The 20763-nt window shown below is 50.5% G+C and overlaps 9 non-coding genes and 1 pseudogene across 9 annotated transcripts; all 10 read left to right on the forward strand.

The window, feature by feature from the left end:
* Positions 1-1305: 1305 nt before the first annotated feature.
* Positions 1306-1386, forward strand: LOC133770768 (small nucleolar RNA SNORD115). Its single transcript, XR_009867466.1, has one exon. It is a non-coding gene; the product is annotated as a small nucleolar RNA SNORD115 (small nucleolar RNA).
* An 839-nt stretch (positions 1387-2225) lies between these two features.
* On the forward strand, positions 2226-2302 carry LOC133770737 (small nucleolar RNA SNORD115). Its single transcript, XR_009867438.1, has one exon. It is a non-coding gene; the product is annotated as a small nucleolar RNA SNORD115 (small nucleolar RNA).
* A 4058-nt stretch (positions 2303-6360) lies between these two features.
* LOC133770758 (small nucleolar RNA SNORD115) lies at positions 6361-6439 on the forward strand. The gene has a single exon (XR_009867457.1). It is a non-coding gene; the product is annotated as a small nucleolar RNA SNORD115 (small nucleolar RNA).
* A 1526-nt stretch (positions 6440-7965) lies between these two features.
* Positions 7966-8046, forward strand: LOC133770703 (small nucleolar RNA SNORD115). The gene has a single exon (XR_009867405.1). It is a non-coding gene; the product is annotated as a small nucleolar RNA SNORD115 (small nucleolar RNA).
* Positions 8047-9756: 1710 nt separating this feature from the next.
* On the forward strand, positions 9757-9837 carry LOC133770721 (small nucleolar RNA SNORD115). Its single transcript, XR_009867423.1, has one exon. It is a non-coding gene; the product is annotated as a small nucleolar RNA SNORD115 (small nucleolar RNA).
* A 1700-nt stretch (positions 9838-11537) lies between these two features.
* On the forward strand, positions 11538-11618 carry LOC133770752 (small nucleolar RNA SNORD115). The gene has a single exon (XR_009867452.1). It is a non-coding gene; the product is annotated as a small nucleolar RNA SNORD115 (small nucleolar RNA).
* A 1746-nt stretch (positions 11619-13364) lies between these two features.
* Positions 13365-13445, forward strand: LOC133770747 (small nucleolar RNA SNORD115). The gene has a single exon (XR_009867447.1). It is a non-coding gene; the product is annotated as a small nucleolar RNA SNORD115 (small nucleolar RNA).
* A 1567-nt stretch (positions 13446-15012) lies between these two features.
* LOC133770757 (small nucleolar RNA SNORD115) lies at positions 15013-15090 on the forward strand. Its single transcript, XR_009867456.1, has one exon. It is a non-coding gene; the product is annotated as a small nucleolar RNA SNORD115 (small nucleolar RNA).
* An 893-nt stretch (positions 15091-15983) lies between these two features.
* LOC133770773 (small nucleolar RNA SNORD115) lies at positions 15984-16073 on the forward strand (annotated as a pseudogene).
* A 1640-nt stretch (positions 16074-17713) lies between these two features.
* LOC133770741 (small nucleolar RNA SNORD115) lies at positions 17714-17792 on the forward strand. Its single transcript, XR_009867441.1, has one exon. It is a non-coding gene; the product is annotated as a small nucleolar RNA SNORD115 (small nucleolar RNA).
* The last annotated feature ends 2971 nt before the right edge of the window (positions 17793-20763 follow it).

The raw sequence follows: 20763 nt of genomic DNA on the forward strand, positions 1-20763 counted from the left end.
GCTCCAGTAGTAGTTTTTCCCCTTGGGCACTGAAGGGGAAAACTTTCTGAATCTCTGGCCTTGTTTGTGGCCAATGTGAGGAGGGTTCACGTGGAACCAATGCCTCCAATTGTCTTAGGTGGGATTTAGCTGCTCTGGGTTGCGATGCTGGTATGGTCAAAAGTGGGAGACACAGGTATCAGACCTCTGTGTAGGGATAGGGCTTATCATCCCATATGAGACACATTTGGACTGCTATGCCAGGCAGTGAGTTTTTGGTGGAGCAGCCAGCACTACAGGTGCCTGGCAGCATGGGAGCTTCATGTGGGTCAAAGGGCCACTGGAGCCTAGAGCCCAATGATTCTTGAGCTAGTGTCTTCATGGGGGTGCCAACACCTGGGCCTTGGCACCCACAGAGTAGAGTCATGTATACCCCATGGCCCCATGATAATTTAAAATGCTGACTTTGTTAGGGGTTGGTGTTTCAGGACCATGTCGACAGACCACAGACTGAGTTGTGCCCATTAAGGATGACAGTTTACCTCCTGGACTTGGCTCTCACTCCCTCAAGGGAGGCATCAAGGCCCCATGGTACAAGTCGGCAATGGTTCAGCCCAGTTACCCTACACCATTTTTCAGATGTGTTGGTACTGTGGTGGGCAGTTACAAATGGAGGCAGGTGTTTGTGCGGGATACAGCCTGATTGCCCAGAAACCACTGTGCTCTCGCTTCCTACACCCAAGCTCATGGGCCTGTACAGCAACCCCATATTGGTAGGCCAAAGGCCCTATGAGTTTCCCTTGGGCATGTCTTGGGACCAGTTATCTGAAGTTTAGGCTGGGCCACTGCTTGATTTAACAGCAGGTTCTGACTTGGATGTGGGTCTTATGAGCAGGAAGGGCTGATGGTTTTAGCCACTGCTGGCAAGAAGATCCTGCTTGAGTTTATCTCTCTGTCCCACTGACAAAGAGGCCAAAGGTTTGGGAAAACTTGCCAGTGCCCACCCCACCTACAAGGGTGGGGTCCTAGGAGGACTCACTAGGGCCAATGAGGCCAAAGAATTCTCTGGAACGAGCACACCCTTGCCTGGATCTGTTGACTTTTAATACCCATTCGCCTACTTGTCCCACAGATGATGTCAGCAGAGGAAGCCAAGGGGGCCCAGTACCATGTGGCAAGGCTGTAGTCTAGGTCTAATGGCCCATGAGCTGGGGTTGTCACCCCATAGGTATAGGAAACATTTGGACTGCCCATGGTACACCAATCCATCCAGGCCACGGAGTGGGTAAGGCATTAGGAGCTTCTCTTGCTGTGTTTACTTGGGTTGGCTTGATGATGAGACCTCATACTGTCTCCAAGTGACATGATAACTTAAAACTCATACTCAATAGGAATACACTGAGGCCCAGCCTACTGACAGTAGATCAGAAGTATCCCAGGGTCCACATGAGTCTTCCCAGGAAGGAGAACCTGGGTATTGGACACCTGCATGCCCCCCAGGCCAGGATGTAGCCCCCACATTTGAGTGGTTGCTCCTGCTGCAACCACATAAGCTCCTTCCTCCATGAACTTGGTGTATGCTCCCTACTGGCCACATTGCAGGGCCATGCTCAGGCTTGTTCTTCAGCTCCCTATGCATAGGGATCATGGTCCAGCCTAATGCCTCTACCCATCTTTGGGATGTGGACTGTACTGCGATGGGAAGTGACCATAGGATGTATGTGTCTCTGGGTGGCATAGCCTTAGCCCCTAGAATTCTCTGCTCACACATCCTCCAACCTTTTCCCAGGCCTATACAGTTACCCCATGTTTGTAGGTCCAGGGCACCATGGGTGTCTCCTTGGGTTTGTCTTGTGGGACCAGTCTTCTAATGCTTAGAATGAGCCATTGCTTGCTTGTCCAGCCTAGATTCTGGATAGGATCTGGATCTTAGGGGCAGGAAGGATTGGTGGAAGTAGCCGCTGCTGGCAGGATGATCCTGTCCAAGTGTCCTTTTCTGTTCTAGTGACCAAGAGGCCCAGCAGTTTGCTAGACACCACTATGCCTACAGGCTGGTGCTCCAGGGAGGACTCGACTAGGCCAATGATGCCAAATTATGTTCTGGAACCTATGCACCCTAGTCTATGCCTGCTGTCTGTTCACACTCAACTGAATGACCAGTACTGTCCATGGTAAGCCTATCCATCCATTGAGATTCTTAAGTTGGGATGGGTCCAGCTACTCCTCCAGGTGTGTTTAATGAGGTTGGGTCAATGATGAGACCTCATACTATCTCAGAGATGATGACTTAAAAATTATGCTAAATAGGATTACACTGAGGCCCAGTCTAGTGACAGTAGTCAAAAGAACCCTAGGGACCACAAGTGCCTTTGAGGGGTGATACATAGGAATGTATGCCTGGAGGTTCCCCCCAGTTCTGAATGCAGTTCTCAGGAAAGAGTGGTTGCTCCTGCTGGATCAGGCCAAGCTTCTTCCTCCTTGGGCATTTTATGTGATCCCAACTGGCCAAGTTGTGAGCACGGCTTGGGTGGTTCCTTCTCCCTTCATCCCTTTGTTCTTCCAGTGAGATGTGCTACCTGGAGGGTCACACTTGGGTCCTGGTTCCCAGGTGAGTGGATATCATGGATAATGGGTACACTGTGGTGGAACTGTGTATCATGGACAGTCACTCAATGCAAGCTTTAGGGATGTACCTTAGGAGACACAAAATGGCAGGCTGGGGGCATGCTTCTGAGTGAGTTGTCCCCATTTGGTGTCTGAAGTCCAGGACACCATATCTGAATCCCTGGCGATGTGTGGGAGTCTGGCAAGGAATGGAAACCATTTCTGACGGAGGGTTCATGCACTTTCAGCCGCCTTGTACCTATGGGGCTGCCGTATCTCAGTGTTACCTTGTTGGTGTGACCAGCAGTATTCAGACTCCATGGATCAGGCATCTCTGAAGGTGCAGATTTCAGCTTCCTTAAGAGGTCTAGGCCAAGGACCACATTGAGTATAGGAGGGAGACTTGGCAGGGATGCTGGCTCTGCAGGTTCAGGTTTCTAGCAGCCTGGGATCTGCAATTAGGTTGCAGATCCCCTGGAACCTAGGATGCAGGGATGATCAGTTTGATGCCCAGTAAGGGAGGATGCAGGCATCTTTGCCATGGCACCTGCAGTGCCATGGTCCAACCCAATACCCTTATTCCAACTGTGGGATGTGCATGGGACTCAGAAGGCAGCATCTATTGGAGCAAGTTTTCTTTGGAGTCCATATCCTGAACTCATGGGATCCAGCTTGTGCTTGTAGCCTGCACCTGAACCCCTGTACTAGGACAATACTGTGTTTTCAGGATCAGAATGCCCTGGGGACTCATTGGATGAGACTCTTGCCACCACTTCTCTGAGCCATGCCATCGCTAGAATGTTCAGCCAGGGTAAAGGCCTAAACTTGGGCCTCAGGAGAGGAAAGGAACAGTGGACTCCCAGGTGAGTCCATGACAGGAACCAAGGGGTCTTTTCTAGATATCTGAGTGCCAGGCCAGGTCACCCAGTGCAAGCCTAAGCAGTGGATTCACAGAGACACAGGAGGGTTGCCCCAGGCCATGCTCCAGAGCAATCTGTGCCCAATTGTACACTAAGGTCCAGAATGTATTGCATGAGCTCCTGGCCTGGTTTGGGGGCCAATTTAAGTATAGCAAAGTTCCTGGGGGATGGTTCACATTAAGCCAGTGCCCCCACGTGTCCTAAGTGAGCTTCAGCAGCTCTGGGTTGACTTGCCTGTTTGTCTGGCATTTGTTGAACTCTAGGGGTCAGGCCTCTGTGTAGGTACGGGGTTTAGATTCCCTAGGAGGCCTTAGATGAGAATAAGCCTGTCTTTGTGATGTGTACAGGACTGCAGCAGGCTGTAACCATGGGTGGAATGTGTCTCAGTTGTACATATTCTGAACTCTAAGAATCTATTGTGTGCATGCAACCAACACCTGAACTCCCAGGCCTGAAAGGTGATGCCTTGTTGTTAGGACCAGGGCATGATATTTAGACTGGGTCATTGCTTGATTGCCCAGCCTTGTTAAAGCATAGGAGCTGGATCTTGGGGCAGGATGAATTGGTAGAAGTAGCCACTGCTGGCAGTATGATTCTCTCCAAGGCAGCCTAGGGCCATGCTTCTGATGAGCCGATCCCTTTTGGAGTCTGAGGTCCAGAACACCTTACCTGAATCCCCAGCATGGTGTGGGGACCTGGCAAGGAATGGAAACCTTTCGATGGAAGGTTCATGCACTTTCAAAGCTGCCACTATGCCCATGGTGGCTGCAGCATCTCTGTGTTGCCTTATTGGTGTGGCCAGAAATATTCAGATTCCAGGGATCAGGTGTCTCTGAAGGTTCAGGTTTCAGATCCTTAAGAGGTCTGGCCCAGGACCACACTGAGGATGGGAAGGAGGTTTGGCAAGGATGCCAGCTCTGCAAGTATCTAGCAACCTGGAGCTATAACTGGGTTACAGGGCCCCTGAAACTGAGTATGGAGGGATACTCAGGTGCCCAGTGACGGGGGTACAGGCATCAGTGCCATGGCACCTGCAGGGCCATGGTCCAGTCCAATGTCCTTACACCAACTGTGAGATGTGTATGAGACTCAGTAGACAGTGTCCATTGGAGGAAATTTTCTTTAGGATCCATAGCCTGAACTCATGGGTTCCAGTGTGTGTTCAGAGTCTGCACCTGAGCTCTGGGCCTGGACAAGGATACCTTGTTGGTACAACCAGAGCTCCCTCAGGGACTCCTTGGGTGAGACTCTTGCCACCACTCCTCTGAGCCATGCCAGTGCTGGAATGTTCAGCCAGGGTAAAGATCCCAAACTTAGGCCTCTGGGGAAGAAAGGAGCACTGAAATTCCCAGGTGAATGCATGGTGGGGATCAGTATCTTTGCTGGGATCTGAGTGTCAGGACAGGTCACCCAAAGCAAAGCTAAGGGGTGGATCCACAGAAACACAGGAGAGTTGACTCATGCTGTACTCCAGAGCAAGGTGTGTCCATTTGTGCTCTGAGGTCCAGAATGCATTGCTTGAACCCCTGGCCAGGTTTGGGAGCCAACTAAGGGGATGGCAAGGTTCCTGGGGGATGGTTCTCATCCTAGGTGAGATTAGCAGCTCTGAGTTGCCTTGCTCATTTGTCCAGTTGTCATGGAACACTAGGGGTCAGGCATTTGTGTGGGTGCAGGATTCAGATTCACTAGGAGGTCTTAGATGAGGATACACCATGCAGGGACAGAGGTTTGGTTGGGTAGCAGGCTCTGCATGTTCCTGGCTGCCTGGAAGCTTTATATGGGTCACTAGGACACTGGATATATAATATATATATATTATATATTTTAATATATATATAATATATAATATATATTTAATATATAATATCTATATTTTTGGACTTACTGTTTGAATTTCATACTTTTTTTTCATTTACTAAACTTTTATTTAATGAATATAAATTTCCAAAGTACAGCTTATGGGTTACAATGGCTTCCCCCCTCCCATAACTTCCCTCCCACCCGCAACCCTCCCCTTTCCCTCTCCCTCTCCCCTTCCATTCACATCAAGATTCATTTTCAATTCTCTTTATATACAGAAGATCAGTTTAGCATACATTAGGTAAAGATTTCAACACTTTGCCCCCACATAGCAACACAAAGTGAAAAAATACTGTTGGAATACTAGTTATAGCATTAAATAACAGTGTACAGCACATTAAAGACAGAGATCCTACATAATATTTTTTTAAAAAATTAATTAATTTTCTATGCCATTTCCAATTTAACACCAGGTTTTTTTTTTTCATTTCCAATTATCTTTATATACAGAAGATCGATTCAGTATATAATTAGTAAAGATCTCATCAGTTTGTACCCACACAGAAACACAAAGTGTAAAAATACTGTTTCAGTACTAGTTATAGCATCACTGCACATTAGACAACACATTAAGGACAGATCCCACATGAGATGTAAGTACACAGTGACTCCTGTTGCTGACTTAACAATTTGACACTCTTGTTTATGGCGTCAGTAATCTCCCTAGGCTCTAGTCATGAGTTGCCAAGGCTATGGAAGCCTTTAGAGTTCGCCGACTTTGATCTTATTCCGATAGGGTCATAGTCAAAGTGGAAGTTCTCTCCTCCCTTCGGAGAAAGGTACCTCCTTCTTTGATGGCCCCGTTCTTTCCACTGGGATCTCATTCACAGAAAGATCTCTGCGAATAAATATATTTTAATATCTATTATGCAGCTTATGGATTACAATGGCTTTTTCTCCCCCATAACTTCCCTCCCACCCGCAACCCTCCCATCTCCCGCTCCCTCTCCCATTCCATTCACATCAAGATTCATTTTCAATTCTCTTTATATACAGAAGATCAATTTAGACCTCATACTGTCTTGAAGAGAGGTGATGACTTAAAAATCATTCTCAATAGGATTACGCTGAGGCCCATCTTAGTGACAGTGGTGCTAGAGGTACTTGGGGTAATCAGGTGCCTTCCAGGGGAGGAGACCCTAGGGACTGGAGAACTCAAAGTCCCCCTTTGTCAGGACATGATCTTTGGGCAGGATTGGCTGCTTGTGCAGGATTCACACAAAGTCTATCCTCATTGGGTTTGTTGTGTGCTTCCTGCTGTAAAATTTGCTGTCCTACATTGGAGATTCCTCCCTAAGCTCCTGTATTCCAAAATTTCTTTCAGTGAGATGAGCTGCCTCTTGGAGCCCTCTTGGACCAAGTATTCTAGGTGAGTGGATGGAGGTTGTAAATGGGCCTGTGTGGGTGTAGCAGGTGTTCTGGGTGTGTCACCTGATGAAACTGATGAGTGGAACCACACAGAGACCCAGGAAGGCAGCTTTGAGCCAGTGTTCTAGGTGAGTGGATGGAGGTTGTAATTGGGCCTGTGTGGTGCATAGCAGGTGTTCTTGGTGTGTCACATGATGAAACTGATGAGTGGAACCACACAGAGACCCAGGAAGGCAGCTTTGGCCCATTGTCTTGGGTGAGTTATGATCCTTCAGGCTCTGAGGTACAGATCAATGTACTTAAATCCCTTGCTTGTTGAGGGTGCCAAGTAAGGAATCAAAATGGTTTAGAGTGAGGGGACACGTTGGGCCAGTCCTGTCACTAGTTCTTATATTGTAGCAGCTCTGGTCTTTCCTTGTTGGTAACCATGCCACATCCCCACTACTTGCCTGATTCAACAGCTGGTGTTCACTGGCAACATGGATAGGGTTAGGACTGTGTTGGACCCAGCAAGGATACCAGGACTCCTACTGATCCTGGGCTCCTTCTCCCCATTGAAGGCACCCAGGCCATATGGTAGGAGTGGGCCATGTTCCCACCCAATGTCCATACCATATCACTGGAACTGTTTTGGGCAGCAACTATAGGAGGATGGTGTCTCCATGGGACCCAGCCTGTTCTCCAGAAATGCAATGTGTTCAGGCAGCCTGCACCTGAGCACATGTGCCTGTAAAGTGACACTGGTGGTTGGCCTAGAAACCACAGTTGTAGGTCTTGGGGGACCAGAACTTTGATGCTTAGGCAGGCCATTGCTTATTGGTCCAGTCCAGTTCCTGGCCAGGATCTAGGTCTTGTGGGCTTGAAGAAGCAATGGTGGTAGCTGCTTCCAGCAGGACAGTTCTGCCTGAATAGATCTCTCAGACACAGAGACACCTGTGGGCTCCTGGAAGCCTCACCTGATTCAATGGGGGCATAAGTACACTCTTGTTCCAGTATATCCTACTCTGCCCCTGTCTTCTGTTCACACTCATTCACCTTCCTTTCCCACAGATGATGTCACCAAGGAAGCACCTATGGGGTCCAATGCCCCAGTCAAGGCCCCATGGGCCCATGAGCTGGTGGTTGCAGCCCCGAGGGTGAAGGAAATGTCTCTGATCTCCTGAGGTAACTTAATCCATTGGGGCCCTAGTGGTAGGGCTGAAATATGGGATTTCATGGTGTGGTTCCTCTGGTTGGGTCAATGATGAGACCTCATACTGTCTAGAAGAGAGATGATGACTTAAAAATCATGCTCAATAGGATTACTCTGAGGCCCAGCCCAGCCTAGTGACAGTGTGGCAACAGGACATCAGGGACTCCACGTACTTCTCAGGGGAAGAGATCCAGGGGACTGTAGACCTAGAGGTAGTCTGTCCAGGAAGCAGTCCCCAGGCAGCAGCTGTTGCTCCTGCAGGATCCACCCAAGCTTCCTCCTTGGGCAGGGATGTGTTCTTTGTGGGCTGAGTTGTGGTGCTGTGTTGGGACCCCTTCTCCAACCCTTTTCATCCCCTTGTGCCTTTCAGTGTGATGTGATACTCAGCAGGTCACCCTTGCATCCCACATCCCAGGTGAATTAATGGTGAGAATCACGGGGCCCTGCCAAGAATCTGAGGGTATGTGCTCTTGTCACCAGCATAAGAGGTGGACTCACGGTGAAAAATTTAATCCACCTTGAGCTGTGCTGCAGAACCAGCTGTGCTAGTTTGGTCTCTGGGGTCTAGAACACCTTGCCTGAAACTCTGGCCTGGTTCAGGGCTCAACTGAGGGTTGGCAGTGGATACTGGTACAGGGTTCATATGGGGCCATTGACCCCACATGTCCTAGGTGGTTTCAGTGGCTCTGTATTGTCATGATTTTTGGGCTAGGAGTGGGCAGATACTCAAAACAGACCTCTTTTGGGGGGAATGGCTCTGATTGCATTGGAGGCCTTGCCAGATGACCACAACCAGCAGTGAGGGAGGTTTGATGGGAGAGTCAGCTCTGCAGGTTCCTAAAGGAGTTTTGATGGGAGAGTCAACTCTGCAAGAACCTGGCAACATGGTAGCTTCACATGTGTACCAGGGTTGCTGCATACTAGTACATAGTACCCTCAGGGAGTATCCAGTCAGGGGGATTCTAACACTAGCCCAGGGCACTTGTACAATGATGCCCAGCATGCCATATCCCTGGCACTTGCCAGCATTCCCTTTCACATGGTGTCCCTCCTGGACCTGGGCTCACACTTTTCCACAGAAAGCACCAAGGCCTTCAAATGAAAGATCTGGGCCAATGCCCATTCCCCATCTTTAGCATGTGTACAGGACTGTGGTGTGCAGATACCATAGGAGGAAGGTGTCTCTGGGGTGCATAGCTACAGCTCCCAGGGAGCAGTATGTGTCCACAGCCTATATCTTAGCTCATAGGCCTGGCCTGGACAGGAATGCTATGTTGGTAGTCACAGAACCCCACCTGGGCATCCTTTGATGTATCTCATGCCATGGGTCCTCTGATACCTATGCCAGCACTTTCTTGTCAACTCCAAACATGGGCTTGGGAGAAGAAGGAGCAGTGTGGTTAGCCATTTCCAGCATGGTGACCAAGTCTGAGTTACCATCTCTGGCACAGTGACCAACAGGCCCAGAAGTTTTTGGGCAAGGTGGTGGGAGCCTGACCAAAGCAATATGCTTACAGGGGCAGCCTCCTGAAATTCTCAACTGGGCCAACAGAGCCAAAGTACACTTGGGAGCCAGTGAACCCTAGCCTGCTCCTGTAATGTTTTCACACCCAACTTCTTCTGTGTCCACAGATGATGTCAACAGAAGAACCACCATGGGGAACAGACCCTATTGGCAAGAGCTGTGGTCAAGATCCCAGCAGCCACCAATGAGCTGATGATGCCAGCCATGTTGAAGGAGGAAATGTCCAGGATCGCCTGAGGTAAGCCAGTTTTCCCAGGCCTATGGATAGGATACCTCCCAGGGGTTCTTGTGCTGTGGTTCCTGGGGTTGGGTTGATAATGAGACCTCATACTGTCTCGAAGAGAGATGATGACTTAAAAATCATGCTCAATAGGATTATGCTGAGGTCCAGCCTTGTGACAATGGGTCAAGGTGAACTTGGGATAACCAGGTGCCTTCCAGGGGAGGAGACACTGGAGACTGGAGAACTAAAGGCCTCACAGGCCAGGACATAGTACCCACACTAGATGGCTGCTCATCAAGAAGCACCCATGCTGCATCATCCTTGGGTTTGTTGTGTGCTACCCGCTGTCTGAATTGCGTGGTCATGCTTGTGGCTCCTTTTTCAGTTCTTTCATCCCCTTCTGTCTTTCAGTGAGAGGAGTTGCACAGCAGGGCACCCTTACACTCCATTTCCAAGGTTAGTGGATAGAGGGTGTCCATAGGACTGTGTGGGAGAGCAGGGGTTCTGTTGGATCACCCAACATGAACCTCAGGGGTGGATCCATGGAGACACAGAAGGCAGCCTCAGCAATACTCCTGAGAGCATTGTGCCTCCTTGGGTTGATATCCTGAACACCTTACCTGAATTCTGCCTTATTCTGTGGTTTAGGCAAGGAATGAAAACATTTCTGAGGGAGGGATCACCTGGGGCCAGTGCTGTAACTTGGCCTAGGTGGGCCTCAGTGGCTCTAGGTTACCTTGCGTTTGTGGCTGGATATGTATAGAACCTTGGGGACTAGCTTCTGTGTGGGGACAGGTTTTAGATTAGGTGGAGGCAATCCCATTCCACATCAAGGCAGGAAGAGATGTTTGGAGTGGCAGTGACTATGCAGGTGACTGTCAGCCTAGGAGATTCATATGGGTGTCAGGACCACTGGAACCTAGGACACGAGGACTCTCAGGCTGGTAACCATTCATGCAGGGCTGACATCAGTGTCATGGATCCTGCAGGGTGGTGCCAGGGATGCATATACCTGCCACTCACTTTGTCCTGGGGCGGGGATTATCAGGCCACGTGGGTGGCACTGAACTGAATTGAGTTCAGCAAGCATAACAGGGCCCCTCCTGGTCCTGGGCTCCCAATTCTCCACTAGAGGCACCTAGGCCCCACAGTAGGGGTAGTCCGTGGTCCATCTAATGCCTGTACCCTATCTTTGGGATACGTAAGGCACTGAGTTGGGCAGCGACCACAGGAGGAAGGTGTAACCGAGAATCATAGCATGAACTCCAGGGATATAGTCTGTACATGTAGGCTAGACCTAAGTGCTGGGCCTGTATAGCAAGGACTTGATGTTAGGCCCAGGGCCCTATGGGAGCCTGCTTGAGTGTATCTCATTCAACTCGTTGTCAGGCCAGTTCTGTGCCAGTGCTTGATTGCTCAGCCCAGTTCCCGGCTGGAACCTATGGAATGAGGTCAGGAGATAGCAGTGGAGGATGCTGGCCTATGACCAAGGGGCCTAGCACTTCTCAGTTAAGGTAGGCAGAGTTAACCCAATACCACCATGCCTACAGTGGTAGCAACCTGACAGGATTCACAAGAACTAACAGTGCCTAAGCACATTCTGGAACCAGTGTGCCAAGAGCATGCACCTGCTGTCTATTCATACCCACCCCCTTACTATCTCACAGATGATATCACCAGAGGAAGCACCCATAGGTTCCAGTACCCAGGTGCAAGGGCTGTGGTTAAGGCCCTAGCAGTCCATGAACTAGTACTGCCAGCCCTGTTGGACAAGGCTATGAACAGGCTTGCTTGTGGTAAGCCAATCCATGCAGGCCCTGGTGGTGGCATGGTGCCAAGGGTTCCTATGTTGTGGTTCCTGGGGTTGGGTCGATGGTGAGACCTCATACTGTCTAAAAGAGAGATGATGGCTTAAAAATCATGCTCTGTAGTTTTACACTGAGGCCTAGCCTGGTGACATTGGTCAAGAGGATAGTGAGGTCCAACCTGCCTTCCAGGATAGGAGACCCTGGGGACTAGAGACGTGGAGGCCCACAGGCCAGGATGCAGTCTCCACACAGAAGTGGCTGCTCCTGCAATATTTAATCAAGCTTCTTCCTACTTGGACTTTGTGTTTGCTCCATGATGATTAAGTTGCACGGCCTTGTTTGGGGCTCCTTCTTCAGCTCCCTCCATCCCCTTGTCTCTTTCAATGAGATGTGTGCTTCCTGTTGGATCACCCTTTTTTTGCAGGTCCCAGGTAAGTGGATGGCAAAGATCATGGGGTCTCTATATGGGATATGAATGTCAGGGTTGATCACCCAATGAAAGCCTGAGGAGTGGACCCACTGAGACACATGATAGCAGTCTTGGCCTGTTATCCAGCACTAGTTGTTCCACTTTGGCCTCTGAAGTCTAGAACACCTTTCTGAATGCCTGGGATGGTTTAAAGACCAACTTGTGATAAACATAGTTCTAGGCAGAGGGTTCACATGGGATTAATGCCCCTACTTGTCCTAGGTTGTCTGTAGCTGCTCTTGGTTGCCTTGCTGATTTGGCTGGGATTGGGCAGACAGAAGGTATCAGGCCTTTGTGTGGGGGCAAGGCTTATCTCCCAAATGAGTCTCATACAGAAGAAAACATCAAGAAGTGAGTTTGGTGTATCAGCCAGCTCTACAGGTGCCTAGAAGCCTGGGAGCATCATGTGGGTCACAGAGCCACTGGAACCCAGGACCCAGGGATGCTCTAGACAGTGCCCTGTCAGGGAGGTGCCAACACCAGAACCATGGCACCTGCAGAGTGGTGCCCTGCACAGCCCATGCCCAATGCTTGCCTCACCTAGGGGCTGGAATTTGAGGGCCACGTGGATGGGCTTTAGATTGAGGTATGCCCAGCAAGGATGACAGTTTACCTCCTGGGTTGGGCTCCCACTCCTCCATGAGAAGCATCAAGGCCCCAAGGTAGAAGTGGGCCATGGGCCAGACCAATGTCCCTACCCCATCTGTTGGAGGAAGATGTTTCTGCAGGGTACAGAGTGGCAATAGGAGGAAGACGCTTCTGCAGGGTACAGCCTAATCTCTGAAAATCCAGTGTATTCACAAAGCCTGCTCTCAAGTGCACAGACCTGCACAGTGACCCCATGTTGGTAGGCCAAAGGCTCTACAGAATTCCCTTAGATGTGTCTTGTGGGCCAGAATTCTGATATTTAGCCTGGGCCATTGCTTGCTTGACCATCCTAGTCCTGGCTTGGATTTGGGACCTGGGGGCAGGAAGAATTGGTTGATTTAGCCACTACCAGAAAGAAGATCCTGCCTGAGTGTCTCTCTCTGTCCCAGTGACCAAGAGGCCCCACAGTTTCTGGCAAAGTAGATGAAACTTGCCAGTCCCCATATCACCTACAGAGATTTGCTCCAGGGAGGACTCACCTTGGCCAACATGGCCAAACCACACGCTGGAATCAGCATACCCTTGCCTGGTCCTCCTGTTTGTTCACACCCAATACCCTTCATATTCCACAGATGATGTCAGCAGAGGATGACCAGGGGACCCAGTGCCACATGAGCAAGGGCCGTGGTCTAGGTCTAGTGGCCAATGAGCTGGGGGCTTCAACTTCATAGGTGTAGGAAATGTCTAGAACTGCCCATGATAAGGTAATCTAACCAGGCCACAAAGTTGGAATGGCTCCAGGGGCTTCCAGTGCTGTTTCCTGGGGTTGGGTTGATGATGAGACCTCATACTATCTCAAAGAGAGATGATGACTTAAAACTCACGCTTAATAGGATTACTCAGAGGCCCAGACTACTGACAGTTGGTCAAGTGTATCTCAGGATCCACATGTGCCTTCCAGGGAAGGAGAACCTGTGTGCTGGACACCTGGAGGCCCCCCAGGCCAGGATGTAGTCCCCAGGCATGGGCAGCTGCTCCTGCTGAATCCACCCAAGATTCTTCCTCCTTGGTGTGGTGTGTGCTCCCTGCTGGCCAATTTTACGATGTGCTTGGGACTATTCTTCAGGTATCTTCATCCTTTTGCTTCTTTCAGTGAAATGTGCTACCCCTAGGTCACCCTTATTGTCCTGGGTCCTGGGTGTGTATATGGTAAGAATAATGGGGCCTCTATATGGGAGCTTGTTATAAGGGCAGTTGCCCAATGAAAGTTTGTGTGGTTGTCCCAGATAGACACAGGAAGGTAGCCTCTGGCCATGCTCCTGGTTGAACTGTGCCCCTTTGGGCTGTGAGGTTCAGAACACTTTACCTGAACCTCACCATGGTGCAGGGGCCAGACAGGAATAGAAACGAATCCCGAGGGAGAGTTCACATGCTGTCAAAGTCGCCACTGTGTCTAGTGGGTCTTCTGCATATCTGTGTTGCCTTGGTGGTGTGACAGGAAGCAGGGAACACTGGGAAACATGCTCCTCTGAAGGTGCAGGTTTCAGATTCCATAAGAGGTCCAGGCCAAGGACCACACTGAGGATGGCAGGGAGGTTTGATGGGTTACCAGCTCTGCAGATGTTGGCAGCCTAGGAGCTTCACATGGGTTGCAGGATCCCTGGATCCTAGGTTGTAGTAATATTCAGACCTATGCCCAATAAAGGAGATACAGGCATCAGTGCAATGATAGCTACGGGGCTATGGTCCAACCCAATGCCCATGCCTCAAATATGGATGTGTATGGGATTCAAAAGGCAGCATCCATAGGAGGCAGTGTTCTCTGGGGTCCATATCGTGAACTTCTGGGATCCAGTGTGTGATTTCAGCCTGCCCCCGAGACCCTGGGCCTGGAGGGGGATGCCATGTTAGTTGCATAAGAGCTCCCCTTGGAACTCCTTGGGTGTGTCTCATGCCATCAGTCCTCTGATGCCAAGGCCATGCCATCACTCTCATGTCCAGCCTGGGTAATGGACCAATCTTGACCCTCTGTGGAAAGAAGGAGTGGTAGAGGTAGCTGCTTTGGGCAGGGTTTTCCAGCCTGAATTGCCTTCTCTGTCCCAGTGACCAACAGCCAAGCAGTTTTTGAGTGAGGTGATCAGAGATTTCCTGACCCACCATGCCTACAGGAGTGTGCTACATGGAAACTTCTCTGGGGTGTGGAAGTCTAACAACATTCTGGAACCAGTATACCCAGAGCCTGGCACCTGCTGTCTCTTCATATTCAACCACATCCTTGTGCTATAGATGATAGCAGAGGAAACACATGTAGGTTCTAGTACCCCTAGGGTAAGGTCAATACCCTGGTTGCCCATGAGCTGGTGGTACCACTCCATTGGCAAAGGAATCAACCCAGATAGCCTGAGGTAACCAATTCCATTTGTATTCTAGAGGCGGGATGGCACCAATGGGTTCCTGTGGTGTGATTCTTGGGATTGGGTCGATAATGAGAACTCATACTGTATCAAAAAGAGATGATCACTTAATCATATTCAATAGGATTATGCTGAGGCCCAACATAGTGACATTGGTGCAAGAGAACCTCAGGGTTTCCATGTGCCCTCCAAGGGAGGAGACCTACGGGAATGGTGTCCTTGAGGCTGCATGCAGGACCCAATCCCTGTATAGGAGCAGATGCTCCAGCAGGATTTACCCAAGCTTCTTCCTCCTTGAGTTTCATGTGTGCTCAACTCTGACTGAGTTTGGGGAAGTGCTATGGGCTCTTCCTTTAGTTCCTTTCATCTTCTGTCTTCTTCAGTGTTGTGTACTGCCCAGTGGTTTACCCTTACATCCCAGGTCCTAGGTGAGTGCATGTGTCAGGGTGGGTCACCCAAAGCAATCCAGAGAGGTGGACCCACATTGACACAGGAGTGCTACCTCAGGCTGTGCTGTAGAGCAAGCTGTGTCTCTTTGGGATCTGAGTTCCAGAATGTGTTGCTCAAACACATGGCCTGGTTTGGGGGACAACAAAGAAAGGCAAGGTTTGTAAGGAAGGGTTAACATGGGGCCAGTGCCCCCACTTATAGTAGGTGGGCTGTAGTGGCTATGGATTGCCTTGCTGTTTTGGCCAGAAGTTTCAGAATCTAGGGCTGAGAATTGTGTGTAAGGGCAAGTTTAGATTCCCTATGAGGCCTGAGATGAGGACAAAACTAAGGGAAGGAGGGAGGTTTGGTGAGGAAGCAGGTTTTGCAGGTACCTGGCAGTCTGGGAGCTTCACATGGGTTATGAGACTGTTGGAGCAATGATTCAGGAATATTCCAACCTGTGCCCAGTTATGGGTATGCCAAAACCCAGGCCAAGGCACCTTCAGTGTGAAACATTTCTGACTCCCCAAGGGAAGCCACTATGTCAGGGCTTTAGAAGTGGGACAGCATCAATGAGATCACATGGTATGTGAGTCTGGGGTTTGGGTCAATAATGAGACCTCATACTGTCTTGAAGAGAGATGATGAATCATCTCAACATGATGATTATGCTCAACAGGTTATGTTGAGGCCCAATTAGTGACTGTGGTGCAAGAGGAGCCCAGGGTCCCCACATGCCTTCGAGGGCAAGAGACCTGGGAATGGAGATGTTGAGGCCTCTAGACATGGATGCAGTCCCCAGGGAGGAGCAACTGGTGTGTACTCCTTGCTGACTGAGTTGCAAGACAAGCTGGGGGCTCCTTCATCAGTTCCTTTTGGCCCCTTGTCTCTTTCAGTGAGATGTGCTGCCTGACAACCCAGATGTTGGATGCTGAAGATCATTTGGTTTCTACGGGAGATCTGGGGATCTGGGCACATCACCTGTCACTAGTGTAAGGGGTATACCATGGATACACAGGATAGCAGCCTTGGCAGTGCTGTAGAGCAAGCCATGCCCCTTTGGGTTATGAGGTCTAGAACGTCTTGCCCAACCACCTGGCCTGGTGCAGGAGCCAACTGAGGGTCGGCAATGGATCCTAAGGGAGGGTTCATGTGTGGCCATTGGGCTGCATTGGCTCTGTGTTGCCTTGCTGCTTTGGCTGGAATTGGGCAGATACTGGGGATCAGGCCTCTGTGCCAGGGAAGGAGTCCCATTCCATAGGAGGCCCAGGTGGATGAACACACCCAGAAATGAGGGAGGTTTGGCAGGGAAGATGCTCTACAGATGCTTGGCAGCCTGAGAGTTTCACATGTGTCACGGGGTCACTGCAACCTATGATGCATTGCCCTGACAGTGAGGTTCTGACTCCTAGCCCATAACACCTACAGTGGTGCCTGGGCATGCCCCCTCCCCAGTGCTTGCCTCATCCAGGGATTGGCATTCACTGTCACATGGGTGGTTTTGATCTGAGTTGAGCCTACTAAGGATTGCAGTTCCCCTTCTGGTCCCAGGATCCCACACCTCAATGGAATGTACGAGGGTCCCACAAATGAATGATCCATAGTCCAGGCTGATGCCCCTTCCTTTAGGATGTGTATCAGACTTTAGTAGGAAGAGACCATAGGAGGAAGGTATCTGTGGGATGTATAGCCTGAGTTCCCAGGATGTGGTGTATGTACACAGCCTACACCTTAGCACCCAGATTGGACAGGGATGCCATCTTGGTAGGACCAGGGCACCAAGAGTGTCTCCTTTGATGGATCTCATGCCATTAGTTCTCTGATACCAAGTCTGTACAATCACTTTCTTATCCTGCCTTGGTCCTAGACTGGACTCATCTTGGGTTAAGGAAGGAGCAGTCGGGTTAACCCTTCTGGCATGGTGACCCAGCCTGAGTGGCCTGTTCTGGTCCATGAACCAACAGGCCCAGCAGTTTTCCATCAAGGTGTGTGGACCTTGCCAGAATCAAGACACCTACAGAGACTGCCTCCTGGGAAGCCTCACCTGGGCTCATTGAGCCAAAGCATACTCTGGAAACAGTGCACTCTAGCTTGCCCCTGTTGTTTCCTCACACTCGAACCCCTCTGTAACCCAGAGATGATGTCAGCAGAGGAAGCCACCATTTAATCCAGACCCCATGGCAAGAACTATGGTCAAGGACCCAGCAGCGCATGAGCTGATAGTGCCAGCCACGATGGAGAAGGAATCATTCAAACTGCCCAATGTAAGCCAATCTATCTACATCCTATCAGGGAACAGCATCCAGGGTTTCCCATGGTGGGGGTTCTGGGACTGGGTCGATGATGAGAACACATACTGTCTCGAAGAGAGATGCTGACTTAAAAATCATGCTCAGTAGGATTACTGAGGCCCAGCCTAGTGACAGTGATCAAGAAGATCCCAGAGTTTCTACATGCTTTCCAGGGGAGGAGACCCTGAGGACTGGAGATCTTGAGACCCCCAGGCCAGGACACAGTCCACAGGCATTAGCAGGTACTTGTGCAGGATGTACCTAAGCACCATCTTCATGGGGCTTGGTTTGTGCTCTCTGCTGTCTGAGTGGCAGGGCCTCAGTGAAGGCTTCTTCCTCAGCAACTTTCATCCCCTTCTGTCTTTCAGTGAGTAGAGTAGCACGGCAATGCACCCTTCCGAGCTGGGTCACAGGTTAGTGGATGGTGATAGTAATGGGGCCTTTGTGGGGTTCACCTAACGCAAATCTGTGGTGTGGACCCATGGAGACACAGGAAGGGGCTTTGGACAGAGCTTCTTAGTAAGCTGTTGCCCTTTGGGTTCTGAGGTCCAGAGTACCTTACCTTACCTGAACCCCAACCTTGTGTGGGGATTCGGACAAGGAGTAGAAATGTTTCCTGAGGGAAGGTTCATATGAGGCCAGTGCTGCCTCTCAGGCTAGGTGGTCCTCAGTGGCTCTGAGTTGTCTTGCTCGTGTGGCAGGAAGTGTCCAGACACTGGGGAATAAGACTCCTTGTGGGGAGGGCAGGTTTAGATTCAGTGGAGGGCCTGGATGAAGAAACCAAGGCAATGAGAGAGATTTGAGGGGCAGAATAGCAGGTGACTGTCAGCTTGGGAACTTCAGGTGACAGGGCAGCTGGAACCTCAGACACAGGGAAGTTCAGGCACACCCATATCTGCTGATTACCTATTCCAGGGCCTGGCATTTCTGGCATTGTGGGTGGCCTTGGTATGTGTTGATCCTATCAAGGGTGCCAGGGCCCATCCTGGTCTTGGGCTCCTACAGCCCCATGGGAGGCATCAAGGTGACATGGTAGGGTTTGGCTATGGTCCAGCCTAATGCTCATACACCATCTTTGGAATGTGAACGGGAATGAGTTGAGCAGCGACCACAAGAGGAAGGTGTATCCTAGAAACACGGCATGAACTCTGGGAAAACAGTGTGTGCACATAGCCTAGACCTCAGTTCCTGGGCTTGGTTGATGATGTCTTGTTGTTAGGCCCAGGACCCCATGGAGTCCTCCTTGGGTGTCTTGTTCAACTGGTCCACAGGCCAATTATATGCTAGGGCTTGATTGTCCAGCCCAGGTACACGCCAAAACCTTGGTCCTGGGGTCAGAGCAGAGCATTGAAGGATGATAACCTGTGACCAAGAGGCCCAGCTGTTCTTGGGAAAGGTGGAGAGAACTTACCTGACCCCACTATGCTTACAAGGATAGAATTCTGGGAAGACTCAAAAAGGAAGATGGGGCCAAAGCATGCTCTAGAACCAGTGTACCCAGACATTCCCCTGCTGTCTGTTTATACCCACCCTCTCCATGTCCCACAGATGATATCACCAGAGGAAGACTTCTTGGATTCCAATGTATGGGGGCAAGGGCTGTGGTGAAGGCCCAGCAGCCCAGGAGATGGTTCTGACAGCACTGTTGGACAAGCCACCTGGGTACCAGGTGACTAGATGCAGAGGATCATGGGGCCTCTGCAGTGAAACTGGGTGTTAGGGAAAATCACTCAATGAAAGCCTGCGGGGTGGACCCACAGAGACACAGGAAGGCAGCCTCAAGCTGTGCTCCAGAGTGAGTTGTGCTACTTTGGGTTCTGAATTCCAGATGCCTTGCCTGAATCCCTGGTCTGGAACATGGGCCAACTGAAATTTGGCAATGCATACTGGGAGAGGGTTCAGGAGGGACCAGGGCACCTTGTCCTGGGTGGATTGCAGTGGTTCTGGGATGCCTTGCTTTTTTCTCTGGGATTGGGTAGATACCAGAGTTTAGGCCTCTGTATGGGGTTGGTGCTCGTCCTTAGGGGTCCTGGGCTGATGACCACACCCAGTAGTGTAGCCCATTTTATTGATGGTAGTACAAGAGGAACCTGGGGTTCACATGATCCTTCCAGGGGATGAAACCCTTGAGGGTAGGGCTCAGATCCTTTTTAAGCCTTAGATGAATGACAGCACCAAGGAGAGAGGGATTTTGGTGGGACATCCAGGTCTGTGGGTGCCTAGCATCCTGGGAGTTCCATGTGGGTTACAAGGCCACTGGAGCCTAGGACTCACTGGTTCAGGGACTCTTGGGCTGCTGCCCTTTGGGAGCATGCCAACATACAGGCCAGGGTGCCTTCAGGGTGGTACCAGTTACACCACATCCCCATCACTTGCCTTATCTAGGGGCTGGTGATCGCAGACCACATGGATGAGCTTCAGACTGAGTTGTGCCCAGAAAGGATGCCAGCATACCTCCTGGATGTGGGCTCCTTCTCTTCTACAGGGAGTACTAAGGCCCCACTGTAGTGGTGAGCCATGTTCCAGCTTAATGTCTCTACTCCAACTTTGGGATGTATATGGTACAGTGGTGGCAGTGACCATAGGAGGAGGGTGTCACCTGGGAGCACTTCCTGAGTTCCTGGGACTCAATATGTGCACAAAGTCTGTATCTGAGGGCCCAGGACTGTACGGTGACTTTTTTTTTTGTTCAGCCAGGGCACCAGTGGGGCCTCTTTGGTGTGTCTCATGCTACCTGCCCTCTGAGCACAATTCTATGCTACCACTTAATTTTCTCTCCCTGGTTTTGGCACGATCCTGGGTATTGGGATCAGGAAGGAGCCTTGGGAGAGTCTGTTTCATATAGGGCAGTTGGGCCTGAATACTCCTCTCTGGACCAGTGACCAATAGTATCAACACTTCTTGGGCAAGGTGGCAGAGCTTGTCTGACTCTATCACACCTATAAGGGTGGCCTCCTGGGAAGCCTCACCTTGGCTGAAGGCATTCAAGCATGCTCTGGAGCCAATGAACCCTAGCTTGCCCTTGCTGTGCATTCACACCCTCTTCCTCCCAGTCCCACAGATGATGTCACGAGAGGAAGCCTGCATGTGTTC

The sequence above is a fragment of the Lepus europaeus genome, chromosome 11 (genome assembly GCF_033115175.1).
Source record: "Lepus europaeus isolate LE1 chromosome 11, mLepTim1.pri, whole genome shotgun sequence".
NCBI classification, from domain to species: domain Eukaryota; kingdom Metazoa; phylum Chordata; class Mammalia; order Lagomorpha; family Leporidae; genus Lepus; species Lepus europaeus.